This window comes from Dromiciops gliroides, chromosome 3, assembly GCF_019393635.1.
Source record: "Dromiciops gliroides isolate mDroGli1 chromosome 3, mDroGli1.pri, whole genome shotgun sequence".
Lineage (NCBI taxonomy): Eukaryota > Metazoa > Chordata > Mammalia > Microbiotheria > Microbiotheriidae > Dromiciops > Dromiciops gliroides.
Genome location: NC_057863.1, coordinates 33,433,006 through 33,447,084, shown reverse-complemented (window position 1 = coordinate 33,447,084; position 14,079 = coordinate 33,433,006). Strand labels below are relative to the sequence as shown.

At 43.8% G+C, this 14,079-nt stretch overlaps 1 protein-coding gene across 1 annotated transcript in view; it reads right to left on the bottom strand.

Annotated features, from left to right (window-relative positions):
• FNDC3B (fibronectin type III domain containing 3B) overlaps positions 1-14,079 on the bottom strand; it is a 399,493-nt gene that overhangs the window by 309,715 nt on the left and 75,699 nt on the right. The gene's annotated exons all lie outside the window — the stretch shown is intronic.

The window sequence follows — 14,079 nt, the reverse complement described above, 5'->3', positions numbered from 1 at the left end:
GGTGGCGCAGTGGATAGAGCACCGGCTCTGGAGTCAGGAGTACCTGAGTTCAAATCTGACCTCAGACACTTGACATTTACTAGCTGTGTGACTCTGGGCAAGTCACTTAACCCCAATTGCCCCCCCCCACACACACACACACACATACACACAAAATTAATCAAGTATGGCCTTGTGGGATTACTTCTACCCTTGCCACCAATCTTTGCTGACCTTTTTTTTTTTTTAACTGTTCAACAACTCTACCCACTTACTTTAAGCCCCATCTGGCCTACTCCCTAGCTCTATGTGCGCTAACTCATGTCATCCCTTATGCTTATAGGGTCATTCCCTGACCCTCATAAACATGATTTCTCCCACCTTCAATTTCTCACAGTAGTTAACTTCAAGTCAAATCTTCGTTATGCACCTACTGCATGCGTGTTAAGCTCAAGAGATTTAAAAAGAAAAAGTCAGTGCTCGAGGAGCAAAAATCCAACTGAACTCTCCTTTTTGTTCTTCTCACTCTCGCCAGGATGACAGTTATTAACTTTCCCTCCAAATACAAGGGAGCTTTGAGAGGGAAGGCACTAAGAGTTGGGGAGATAAAAAACACCTTCCTAGGGAAGGTAGGACTTGAGCTAAGTCTGGGAGGAAGGGATAGGACAATCGGTGTGAATTAACAGTTCCTGTCCGTCTTCCATTCCACTGAGTCCTTACCTCCTGGTTGGAGATTCTGTACAGCAGAGGTGGGGGTGGAGGGCACTCATGGCATGGGAGACAGGCGACTGGTGCAAAGTCACAGAGATGGGAGATGGAGGGTTGTGTGTGAAGAATAGAGAGAAGGCCAATAAGGCTATATCCTGGGGTGCAGGAAGGGGAGCAATGCCCAGTGGGTCTGAAAAGTCAGGCTGCAGAGCTAGGTAATGAAGCACTATAAAAACTCAACAGAAGTTTCTATTTTAGCCACTGAAGCTGATTTGAGTGAGGTCATAAACCAGTCAGATCTACGCTCAAGGAAAATTATTTTGGGAGCGGTGAGGAGGAAGAGACCTGAGGCGGGGAGACCAATTAGAAGGTTGCTTCAGTGACTGAGGTCCAAACAAGGGCAAGTGATAAGTAAGGAGAAGAAAGGAGTCAGATGCAAGACACATGGAAATCAAAGCGGCAAGATCCAGCAATGGATTGGGTGGGCAAGGTGAGGGAGAACGAGGAGTCAAGAATAGCATGGATATGATGAACGGGGGAGACTGGAGAGATGCTGGTACCTTCAACAAATACGGGGAAGATTGGAAGAAGACTGGGCTTAGATTTCAGCCAGTCAGCTGTATCTAGAAAGCGCCTGCTACATACCACGCACTGTGCCAAGCACTGGGGAAACAAAGAAAGGCAAAAAATACAGTTCAGTTTGGACATGCTGTATTTGATTTGTCTCTGGAGCATCCAGTATGAAATGTGGGAAAGGCGGTCCCGAGGGGAGATGGGCTGAAAATATGCACATCCGTGCGTGTGTGCAAACACACACGTCTGCAAATACATGCATGCAGGTACACACATACACACACACATATATACATATATGCATGTATGTCATCTTCATAGAGATGACAACCACTGGAAGCCCATGAGTTGTGTACAGAAAGAACAGAGGACAAAGCCTTGGGGAATTTCCAGAGACAGATCATACATATCTCCAGAGCCAAGTCTAAGAGCTTACTTACACAAGGTGGATAACTCAAGAAATGCACAGAAGGCTCCCTGGGAGCAGCTCCCCCCTCCCCACCCCCCCACTATCTAACCCAGACCCTTGTACCACTAGACATAAGGACTCTCCCTATGGACCCTGAGGTCCTATCAGTCCTCATGTGGTGGGCTCTTGATAAGATGTCCTCTCCAAACTGAGCAAGGCTGCTCCCCTAATGATGATCTTTGGTCAGGCCCATATGCTGAAAGCCTTTCTAACTGGCCAGGACCCAGCAGAGCTCGGAACCTTACTGCCCACCCTTTACAAAGCCAGGGTCACCTCCAAACCCAGGGCTCTCGTGAATGAAGATCTGTTGATTTCTATTCTCATGAACAACAAGCAATATAAGCCGGCAGCATTTGGTCAGCACCCCTGTCTACAAATACAGACTAAATCAACCACAGCAAAAGCCTGCATGACCCAGGTGTAGTAGAGACAAATATGGCTTATTCTTATTGACAAATAGAGTCTTCTTGCTGAACAGAAAATATAGAGACCTGAAATTCCCTCCCAGGTTTTAGAAGCCAGTACAGGAAGATGGGAGAGTCAGTTCCAGGATTGGCAATGGGGGGAGGGAAAAGCAGGGGATGGAGGGGAAAAAGATAGAAGGAAAGGGGAGGAGAGCCAACAGGGAGGGGAAGCAGAGCAGGGAGAGGGGAAAAAGAGGGAAAGAGGTGGGGAAGGAGAAAGAGCAGGGTGGGGAGGAGAGGAGAGAGAGAAGATTAGAGGAAGGAGGGAGAGGAGAGCAGGGGAAGTGGTGTGGCCTTGGAGGCGGGTGGAGAAAAAAAAATCACTGACTACTCATTACAGCCTCATTTTAGAAGCTAATTATTTTAAGCACCATTGGATAAAGTCTTGTCCCAACTAGGGTAAGCACGTTTTCTAATAACAGTCTAATAATCCAGCATTAACAGGACCGGCCTGCTGTTTTATGAGACAATTACTCCATTCGTAAGTAAATCAAAGTGCAAAACCCAAAGCCAAGTCCCTTCTTTGCCCAGGAAAGCAGATGGATACGGAATATTCCTGTCTCATAATATCACTGCCGCAGTTGGAAGAAGTAGCGGAAAGCAAGTTCTTCCCACTTATCTCCCTGGGGTTTCCTCCTCACCCTTCTATAGATCACAATCACCATCAACAGGTGAGAAACTCCCTTTCCCAAAGGTACAATATCATAGTTCGGACAGCTCAGAAACCATGACTCCCCAGAGAAAAGAAGGGGAGCCCAGGACTGGGCATTCTAAGTGTAACATAATGGGGTTTTGCATATGGAAAAAATGCCGGGGGATTGAGACTAGGCTAAGGACACAGTGGAAAATCCTGGAGTTGGCAAAGCGTTAGCAGGTCTACAAATCGCCAAGTCACGCTCTCAACACAACATCTAGACAGTCAAAGGTCTGTCCAACAGCCTGATGCGCTGGCCAATGTAAAGTTCCAAACTCAGTTTATAAAGTGATCTTCCCTCCCCTCAGAAACAGGCGTTCGCTTTTATAACTAACTAGGAAGCAGTGAGCAAGGTAGAGAGAACACTGGATTTGAATCATAATGAGGGAACTGGACTGGAGGTCTCTTCCAGTTCTATTCCATGATGTTTTGGGTTGGGTTTTTTTGGGTGGGGGAATGAGGGTTAAGTGACTTGCCCAGAGTCACACAGCTAGTAAGTGTCAAGTGTCTCAGGCTGAATTTGAACTCAGGTCCTCCTGAATCCAAGGCCAGTGCTTTATCCACTGCGCCACCTAGCTGCCCCCCTCTCCATCTATTTTTGATGTTATTGTTGTTGTTGTTGTTGTTTTTGTTTTTGCAGGGCAATGCGGGTTAAGTGACTTGCCCAGGGTCACACAGCTAGTAAGTGTCAAGTGTCTGAGGCTGGATTTGAACTCAGGTCCTCCTGAATCCAAGGCCCGTGCTTTATCCACTGCGCCACCTAGCTTCCCCTTCTCTTCCAGTTCTAAATCCTTAATCCTGAGGATCTGGACAATACGGTCTCCAAGATATTTTTTCTGATTTTCCTGGGAAACATAATTTCTAACCTAATCTTCCCTCCCCCACCAAAAAAAAAAAAAATCCTACCTGATATGTATTTTTTTCAATCTCCTTAGGGCAGAGCCTGCTTTGTTTCTATTCCCACCACCCAGAACAGGGCCTAGCACATTGGAGATATAAACAAACCCTTCCTGAATTAAGTGAACTGAGTTGAACTAAGGTAAATCCTGTTATCCTGACAGAAAACGCCACCTGTTTTTTACAGGTAAAATTCTTAGCATGCATCTTGTTTCACAAAGTGAAAGACAACTTAAAACTTGTACTTTCTCCGGTGACTAAATGGATTGTCTACCAATTACCTGTACAAGCATACTGGTTACCATAGAAATGTGAGAAAAAATTTCTATGTCAAACTCCCCTTCTTCAAGTCTACTACAGGAATCAACTTGTATACTTGGTATAATACAACGTTAAGACCTTGAGCGTAGTAAACTGGTTTGGGGTCCTTTTATTTCTAGTGTCTAGTACAATGTTTGGAGCATAGTAGGTACTTAATAAATGCTTGCTAAATGAATGAATGAATGATTTTACCTTTTTTTTCCCCTTGGCCAACTACTACCTGAAATCCCAACGCCTGCTCTGGTTTTCTCTGTGGAAAACCAGAGAAACAGATGCTAACAAACAAGACAGTGTCCTCTACCCATAGGGTCTCAATGGAGTTTCTGTGTCCCAACAGATGCAGTGGATGCTTTCGCCTGTCCAGAAAGCAAGTAGACATACGGGGAATGTGGGGTGGCCATCTCCAGGCAAGGAAGTGACCCTGTAATTACACAGAGAAATGCTACACAAGCCCTGTAGTGTCAATACAGAGAGGAGCGATGCTAGAGAGAAAATGGGAACAGCAGGAAAAAGGGGGAAGGCAGGCAGGAAGGGGGGCACTGAGGAATCTGTTTAAATCCCTTTTGCCAACAAAGAATTATACATTCACTTTAGTCAAAAGGGTATTTTCTAGGCCAGAGGAATCTTCCTGGTTGGATCCACACTGAGCTAACAGGATCATCCATGACCCCTTCACAAAAATGATGAAGAGCTCCTTGGCTAAGAGTTCTTTGTACCCACACTGTGCTTCTTCCCTGGGTGAAAGGCAATAAGCCCACCACTGCCTATCTCCTGGCTTCAGTCTAAGAAATGCAGCAGACTAGTTCTAGTTGGCAGACCTCATCAAAGGCCCCTTCCTCTACTAATACGACCAAATGAGGCATATTCCTTCTACCCAGAGACATACAGACAAGGAGGTCTTCTGGGAAAGAAAAGCTACCTATTGTTCTTGGGACCCAGACTATATATAACATGGTCCTGTGGAAGCAACAGTGACTCACACAAAGAGGACAAGAAGGATGCCCGCCACAGCTGGTAAAGAGGTACCAAACCTTTCCTCTGAGGAGCCCACTGGGCCTTCTTTTCACAGTAACACATCCAGCTAGAGCAGATGGAAGCCAGATCCAGCCAGGCCAAGTGCAATCAGAAGGCCAAAGCCTGAACCAATGCTGTCTTTCGTAATGCTACGGGCCCAGGTGGGAGTAAGGAAGAGGCACTACCTGGCTCAAGCAATCCCCAGGTGCTTCCTTTCCCCTGGGCCAGACCTGCAAATCTGTGATTCTCTTCTAGTTTAGAGCTTTAATAGACAGCTTCACAGTGTTTTCATTCAGGAAGCATCCCTTGATTCTGCACGAGGAAGCCAGGCAGCTTTTATACCAGCGATTGTTGTCTGACTCTTTGCAATGGGTTTTCTTTGCAAAGATACTGGAGAGGTTTGACATTTCCTTCTCCAGTGGATTAAGGCAGACAGAAGTTAAGTGACTTTCCCAGGGTTACCAGCTAGTGTCTTAGGCCAGATTTGAACCCAGGTTTTCCTGACTCCAGATCTAGCATTCTATCTACTAAGCCACCTAGATGCCTCCTAAGCAAACAGAGGTTAAGTGAGTTGCCCAAAGTCACACAGCCAGTAAGTGTCTGAGATCAGATTCGAACTCAAGTCTTCCTGACTCCAGGCTCAGCACTCTATCCACTGAGACATCTAGCTGCCTCTATACCCATGATACTTCCACTCAATAGGCCCCCATCCTGCTGCTGTGCTCTTAGTCTTTGTGTCTGCTCTTTTTTTTTAAAGTAAAATTATTTATTTATTTATTTATTTAAGTTTTCAACATTTGTTTACATCATGCCTGCTCTTAACAGTTTTTCTTGGGGGGGAAAAACCAGTTCTTCTAACTCCTCCCTTACTTCTTTCTACTATGACTGAGCTACGCTTTTTAGCAGAACTACACTCCAACTCTTCTCCCTTCTATTTGCTACCGTACCTCAGGAAACCCTATCAATTCCTTGTTAGAATTATATGTAAAATACGGGAGCAGCTAGGTGGTGCAATGGATAAAGCACCAGCCCTGGATTCAGGAGGACCTGAGTTCAAATCCAGCCTCACACTTAACACTTATTAGCTGTGTGACCCTGGGCAAGTCACTAACCCTCATTGCCCCACTAAAAAAAAAAAATTATATGTAAAATAAATTCTGTTCAAGGACCCCCTTGAACATAGCACCAGAATGTTCATGTGTGCATGTTGAATAACAAAACTGACCAAATGTGCTCATTCTTGTTTGATACCCCTTCCCTCATATGTAAAAAAGAAAGTCGCACAAGGAAAACCTCTCCTAGGATCAGAGATTTAGAACCAGACAACATTTAGGGATCATCCAGCCCAACCCCCATTTTACTCCACTTCCTAAAAGATCTTCAGTGATTCCCTCTTGCTTTTAGGACAAAAAAGAACATCCTCAGTGTGACACTGAAAGCCCTTCACGACGTGGATCCCTCCTAAGTTTCCAGTCTTACTTCCCTTCATTTACTCTCCTTTGCAATTACATTGGTCTACTAGCTGTTCTCCAGTTCATAACACTCTCTCTCTTGCCTCTCTGACTTTGCCCAGATGTCCCTCATGTCTAGAACATATCCCCTCCTCATCTTCCCCAGGTAGGAGCCATCACTTCCTCAAAAGCACAGCTTAAGACAAACCTCTGACCCAAAGCTATTTGTTGGTGCTCTCTCCCTGATTCAAATACTCCGTACACCCTCTTGTACTTAGCTCTACTTGTACATAAATGAATTGTTGGCTACTTGAGGGTAGAAACAGTTTCACTCTTGCTTGTGTAGCCCAAGCACCAACAGCACAGTTCCTGGAACACAGGAAGTATTGAATCATAGGCTAGAAAGGACTCAGAAGCCATCTGGTCCAACCCCTTCAATTTACAAATGAAGAAACGGAGGCCCAGAAAAGTGAGGTACTTGCTTGCCCCAAAGCCCCAAGGGCTTCAACCTTACTGATTTTGTGTAATAATGTGACAGCGACTACAATGCCCTGGACAAATTTTTAAATCTTTTTCCCTGGAGGCAGCTAAAAGCACTGCCCCTGGATTCAGGAGTTCCTGAGTTCAAATTCTGCCTCAGACACTTGACATTAACTAGCTGTGTGACCCTGGGCAAGTCACTTAACCCTCATTGCCCCCCCCAAAAAAAATCTTCCCCCCCCACACACACACAAACACCACTCTAACAAGACTATATACTGAAGTATCTGTCTAGCCAATCTGTGTAACCTAAAAATATTAATAATATTCATACCTGGAATGATGGACAGAGAGGTGCCCTCAACCCAGGTAGGAGGACATAGATTCATGTCCTGCTTCTGATACATCCTGGGAGTAGACTCCTAGATAAATAAATTCCTTCATCTCTCTCTGCCCTAAGTAACCCTCTAAGACTACAGGGGTTAACCAAACTTCTTCGAGGAAGTTTTGTAGACCAGTGCCATCACAGGTCCTGCCTTGAAAAAACACGATAAGGGGCAGCTAGGTGGTGCAGTGGATAAAGCTGGGTTTAAACGGGTTTGGGGTCCTTTTATTTCTAGTGTCTAGTACAATGTCTGGAGCATAGTAGGTACTTAATAAATGCTTGGTAAATGAATGAATGAATGATTTCAAAGTTTACAAAGCATTTCACAGACATTATCTCATTTAATCCTAACATCAACCCTGGGAAAGAATAATAATAATAACTAATAACAATAACAATAATCCCCATTTCACAAATTAGGTAGGAAACTGAGATTCAGTGAGTTGCTCATGGTCACACAGCTAGAATCTGAAGCAGGATTTGAACCCAAGTCTTCCTGACCTGCAATCCAGTGTTCCATATCCCCTACACCAAGCTATCTCTCCTAGGTATAAAAGAACATAATCCACATGCACATCAACTTTCAGAAAACATCTTTACAACACGGCCAGCTTTCACCCAATGGCCTCTGGTTTTACTCTAAGTTCCCTCCCATTCCACATTTCAGAATTGCTTCCACTGAAAGCCTGAGCCCTCACAACATTTCCCCAAACCACACGGGCTTCATTCCTCCCCCACCCTCTTCTTCTGATGGACAGGGAGAGGATGCCACACAACTCCCCCCTCTTCTTGGAGGACAAGAGCCAGCCCTGAACACATAGCAAGGGCTTGTGAGGCGGGGGGACAGGAGTATCCCTCGGGGACCAAAAGAAACAGCCTCATCCTATTGGGAGATGTTGAAGTCAAACTAGATACTGCCCCAAAACTTTTTAGAAAAATCTGGAAGCAATCTCAGAGCCTCAGTTGGCCCAGGACAGCCAATCGCCCACACTGCCTTCCTTCAACCTTTGTGCCTCCCACACAGGGGCTTCCAGTGGGGAAGGCCGTCTGACTTGGGGCCAGAGAATTGGGGGGGAGAACCTCTCACTCATCACACATTCCTGTGGTCACATCTCACAGGATGTATCTAGGTCTGAGGGAATCTAGGAGCCTCTTGTGGGAGGTATTTCCTTGAGGTATGGGACAACCAACTCTTCCCCACCTTCCCCTCCTTTCCCTTTAAACAGAAGAGGAAACTGAGGGGCAAAGAAGGGACTTTGGCAAAGTCACACAGCCAGTGTCAGAAACCAAGTCCTCCAGTTCTTTCAGTTGAATTCATTTTCCCTCCTTGTACTTAGTAGCTCTGCCCCTTTCACCCTCCACAGAAACAACTTTCCATTCCTTTCAAGATACAAAGTAAATGAAGAAACGCCTGACTAGGAGAATCTCTTCTCCTGAGATTCCCAGGGTCCTTTTCAAAGGCCCCAGCACTACCACAAAAGCAGGCTTTTTGGATGGAAAAGTCCTGACCCCGGGGTGAGGCTCTTCAAGGCAGCAGTTCTGCACCCAGCCTTCAAATTAGTAATAAAATGTCCCCAAGTCCTCCCCCTGTAAGTCAATGACCCCAAGTTTCCTTGCTTGTATTAATTCAAGATGTGAAAGCAAGCGATACAGTATGAAAATTAGGTCCGTATGGGCAAGGAGACACAACGCGTCACAGCCCCCAAAAGAACAAAGTGCGGCCACCATAACCCAATGGGCTGATTACAACAAAACAGCATGACCCCATGGATAAAATCCCAAGTCAGCACTTAACTACAGGAGCGGTGCCAAGCTCTTTTTGCTGACGCCCCTACAAGGGTTCTGGGTAGGCCTAATTATGGAATGTCGCAAGAAAACTTCTGGCAAGGAGCTGGGGATAAGAGGGCTACTGGACTACAAGGGACCGGGTTGGAAGTTTCCTTCATGAATTTCCATGCCTGGTCTTCACAGCACACCAAGAAAAGAAACAAGTTCATAATTTATGTGGGTCTGTGGCAATTAGAGAAACAACTTAATAGTCAGTCCATCAGAGATCCCCATCACTAACTTGGTGTCATTAAAACATGCCCAAATACATCCCTATCTCCTAAGAAGCAAGCCTTCCCTTCCAATAAAACATATATTGGCCAATTAATTTAACATAATCCAAACAGCATGGTGTGCTGCAGGCCTATTTTGCCTACCCTTTAATAAAATTCTCTTGTCTACTTAGAATATAGGGCTTTGTGGTTTGCAAAGAGACTGGTGAAAATCACTGTGGCTCGAATGACTTAGCATCCTCTGTTACAAAAACCATTTACGTCAGCCACAGAAACTTGCTGCCATCCAGGTGACAGCAATTACCCAAAATACACCATCATCAATAATTTTTCAGAGGACAAATCCACACAAAGGTAAAAATGACAACCTAAAGGTCCAGCACCTAGAAATGCAAGGGTCTTTTCCCAAACAAGAAGAACTCTTCCTTCAGACTTTATGAAGGACTAGTATCATTAGGAATTACCCACCTCAATGAACCAGAAAAATACAAACCCAACAATAAAGAGTTTTAGTGTTTTGTTTTGTTTTTAAATTTACAAACTAGAAGGATTTATACCAGGAGTAAGAAAGTTCAGTATTAGGAAAATTCTAAAATTGTATGTAGGCATGTATGTATGTATGTATGTAAGAAGAAGGCCAATTATATACCAAGAGGGAAGAATATCAGATGAGAGTCCAACAACTAATATAATTTCAGCTAGAAATGAAAAGGGAGAGGAGGGGTGGTCTTGGATAAAACATAGCATCATTTACATTAAAAAAAAAAAGACTCACTAAAACTACAAAATAGAATTGGACAGAAAGTCTTACCTCATTCCTCACTCAGGCACAAAGGAGCACCACTTTGTTTTCAAGTGCTATCCCTCCCTCAGAGCATAAACTAAGGCAAGTACTACCAAGCTAAAAGTTTTCAAACAGTAGCAGGGTGATGAACTGGGCATCCGTGCTCCCATGGTTCTGCTAGCTAAATGTGTGGGGGCTCATCATCTGGATGGCCAGAGGAGGATGGACTTTTTTTCATCAAAAGCACTTCCCAAAGATTATCTCCTAAATTATAGAGGCATGACAAGCTGGCTCTATATAGAGAACACCAATGCCAACAGAGCCTCAGGTCTTTGATTTACTAAAGGACAATTATAAAGTGTCGATGTCAAATAAACAGCTAGCCAGATACACAATGGAAAAATACTAGAAGTCTTCCCACTAAAAACAGACAGAGAGAGGGGGAGACGTCACCACTTCTGTTTGACACAGTTATAGAAATCAACCCTGGAAATGAAAGTCACACAGATGGTATGACTTTCTATATAATCATCACAACAAAACAACAGTGAACATTTATCCAGAGCTTTAAAGTCTGCAAAGTGGATTTTATATATACGTTGGCTCACTTTATATTCCCAATAACCCCGGAAGATAGGTGCTAGTATTATCCCTACTTTATAGATAAAAAAACAGGGTGAGCGGTTAAGTGATTTACCCAGGGCCACACAAGTAAATGTCTGAAAGAGAACTTGAATTTGTTCTTGCTGACTCTAAGTCCTCTGCCTGCCTCAAACCTAAGAGATTAATAATAAGAATAATAATAATAAATTTAGCTAATAAATTACTTTAGAAAGGTAAAAAGCCATAGGAAGCAGCTCCATGGTTGAATGGACAAAAAGTGCCATGCCTGGAGTCAGGAAGACTTGAGTTTAAACCCAGGTTCTGACACTTAATAGGTGAATGACCCTGAGCAAATCACTAAACCCTGCTTGCTCACCTTAGTTTCTTATCTGTCAAATGAAATGGAGAGGAAAATGGCAAACCACTGCAGTATCTTTGCCAAGAAAACCCCATTAACAGTAAAGTCCACAGGGTTACAGTCAGACATGACAGAATGACTGAACAACAACAAAATATAAAACAAATGCATAAAATCGCTAGTAAAACTGAGGAAAAATTGATAGACAAATATAATGTATAATAATGGTTAAATGTTACCAAATATTGGGGCACAAATCAAGGCACACACATAAAAGATTTAAGTGATCCATTTTTTTTTTCCTTAGTGAGGCAATTGGGGTTAAGTGACTTGCCCAGGGTCACACAGCTAGTAAGTATTAAGTGTCTGAGGCCAAATTTGAACTCAGGTACTCCTGACTCCAGGGTCGGTGCTCTATCCACTGCGCCACCTAGCTGCCCCTAAGTGATCCATTTTTAACATAAAAAAGTAAGCTTAACAATGAAATTGATATCCCCTGTCTTGTGAGTAACATGGGGCTAACAGATTAAAAATGTTGATACTTTCAAATCAATTCATGGAGTTACTGCAATGCCAATCAAAATTCCAGTGAACCACTTTATAGAATTATTCAAAACGATAATAAAAGTTACATAGGAAAACAAGAATGAAAGGGGAACTAGGGAGGGGGGAATAAACACTAAAAAGGGGATCTGCCCCATTGGATTTCAAAATAATCCATTAAAGTGGTAATTATCAAAACCAGCTGGTTCTGGGTTAAAAAGAAAAAAAAAAAAGCTTGGTGAAACAAAATTGAGAATCCTGAAATAGAATCAAATATATACAAGAGATTAGTGTTCAACAAACACCAAAACATAAAAAGATTAAAAAGAAGCATTATTAGGAAAATTATATAGTTTTATTTTAAAAAAATAAGTCAGGCCTATCCCTCACATGATGTATTAGAATAAATTCCAGTTAGAAAGGTGACCTAGTTTTTAATGAAAAGAAAACCAAGGGGCAGCTAGGTGGTGCAGTAGATAGAGCACGGGCCCTCAAATCTGGCCTCAGACATTTGACCTTACTAGCTGCGTGACCCTGGGCAAGTCACTTAACCCAATTGCCTCACAAAAAAAGAAGAGAAAAGAAGAGGAGAGGAGAGGAGAGGAGAGGAGAGGAGAGGAGAGGAGAGGAGAGGAGAGGAGAGGAGAGGAGAGGAGAGGAGAGGAGAGGAGAGGAGAGGAGAGGAGAGGAGAAGAAAAAGAAAAAGAAAATCAAATATTGTGTTTATATCAATTGTCAAGAAAAGTTTTCAGCTACCATTGAAGAGAAACAGAAGAAATTGTTGGAAGACAGGAAATGTGATTACACAAAGATATCATATGCAACAAAAACCAGTATACTTAAAAACAAAAACATATTGGGTAAAAATCTTTGGGTTTTTTTTTTTTTAATGTCAGATGAAAAGCCCTTCAATCTTAAATCTGCCCTGATGTTCCATTTCCCAATGAAGAAATGGTAGGACATGAACAATGTTGGGAAAAGGAAAAACAAATCACTATTCATGACTTCAACAATTTATTCAAGCTGGCAATCAGAGAAATACAAACTGAGCCAAATGCAAGATGCTACAATACATTAAATTTGGCAACAGGAATTAATAATGACCAAAAGTCAATGGTGGTGGCTTTGGGCACCATTAATTTCCTGGTGGAACTATCAATTTGGCACAGTCTCCAGAAGATAATGAGGTCCACCAAAAAGACTGCCAGGTATAAAACTGGGCTAGTGATTTACTTCTGAGACTATATCTAAAGGAGTTGTTTAAAACCCAAATAGGGGGCAGCTAGGTGGCACAGTAGATAAAGTACTGGCCCTGGATTCAGGAGTACCTGAGTTCAAATCAGGCCTCAGACACTTGACACTTATTAGCTGTGTGACTCTGGGCAAGTCACTTAACTCCCATTACCCTGCAACAAAACAAAACAAAACAAAAAAATCCAAATTGGCCTAACTGTCAAATATTATTTACTGAAGGCTCCACTGTCCCGGTAAAATACCCTAAGGAGCTATCTATCCAATCACTGAGGAATGGGCAGTCCTTACCTCCCTCCCTCTCCATCTTCTTTCTCCTCACTCTCTTGTCTCTCTCTCTCTCTCTCTGTCTCTCTCTCTGTCTCTCTCTCTCCTCTAGAAACAATGGGAAATCTGTTCACCACCCAATACAAGGGGTGTATTCTTAGCTACATCTTGGTACAAGGACCCAAACTGCTCTTCCCCCTCCCAGGCCACACCAATCGCTTGGCACCCCAGACATTACTGAATTTGATGTGGGCCACTGCCAATGGGCCCAAGAGGGCACCTAGGCTTCTGCCCCAGCTCAGCCCTTCAGGCTCAATCCTTCCCTCCTGGCACAACCTTAGGAGACCACACAACTAGCTGCCTGCTTTGAAACAGAATCCGAGAATCTCCCTTCTTAGAAGCAACCTCAGAAGCCACCTAGTCCAACAGGTACCTGAACCAGCAGCTCTCGGTCCTTCTCCTCAAAGGAAAATGAGCAAAATCTCCCAAAAATATAACTAGGAAGGGGCCAGGTTTTATTATTGGGTATCCGAGATGATGCAAGTGCTTCAGGCTAGCAGGAAAACAAACCCAGCCTGATTCAGCTTTCCCTACTGAATGGTGGTCCTGGGACATCCCTAAAACAGGCTCAGATGGGACCTGGACCTGAGACTGTTGCCCTGACTTCACAGGATCCTACCAGGCTGAACTTTCCAGCTCGACCCTTCACGGCCGCGTGCCAGTGACTCCTGCCATGGCTGGCTACTCCAACGAGGGAAGGAGGGCTGCTAATTGTTCA